Below are 523 nucleotides of genomic sequence, written 5' to 3'. Positions count from 1 at the left end.
GCATCATGGGAATAACCATATCACAACTGCTTAAACCACAAGTTGACATACAGTTCCAACTATCACAATTGGTAATGTTTTCAAAACATGTTAACGAATGCTATGAATAAAAGATACTTTGTGATCAGATAAATTTAAGAAAACAGAGTATAACATTTTCTTAGTTCTCGTTGTTGTTGTTATGTGCTGATGAGTCGGCCCCGACTCATAGCCACCCCTCCTTGGGTTTCTCAGGCGGTATCACTATGGAAGTAGATTGCCCAACCTTCCTTCTAAGGTGTGGCTGGTGGGTGTGAACCTCCAGCCCTCTGGTTAGCACTCAGGTATCTTAGGCATTATGCTACCAGAGCTCCCTAGTTCTCATCGTTGTTGTTGTTGTTATGTGCTGTCATGTCGGCCCCGACTCATAGCGACCCCTCCTTGGGTTCCCGAGGCAGTAACACTACGGAAGTAGATTGCCCCATCTTCCTTCCAAGGAGTGGCTGGTGGGTTTGAACCACCAGCCTTCTGGTTAGCAGTCAAG

The 523-nt window shown here is 45.7% G+C and overlaps 1 protein-coding gene across 1 annotated transcript in view; it reads left to right on the top strand.

Moving 5' to 3' along the window:
- The window catches only part of LOC103213156 (tetratricopeptide repeat protein 39B-like), a gene marked incomplete at both ends in the record, with an annotated part of 48941 nt that overhangs the window by 47498 nt on the left and 920 nt on the right, over window positions 1–523 (top strand). The gene's annotated exons all lie outside the window — the stretch shown is intronic.

This window comes from Orycteropus afer, unplaced genomic scaffold (genome assembly GCF_000298275.1).
Source record: "Orycteropus afer afer isolate SDZICR_OR568_19922 unplaced genomic scaffold, OryAfe1.0 scaffold01359, whole genome shotgun sequence".
NCBI classification, from domain to species: Eukaryota; Metazoa; Chordata; class Mammalia; order Tubulidentata; family Orycteropodidae; genus Orycteropus; species Orycteropus afer.
Note: the sequence above shows the minus strand (reverse complement) of the source record. Positions and strands in the feature narration are given on the sequence as shown.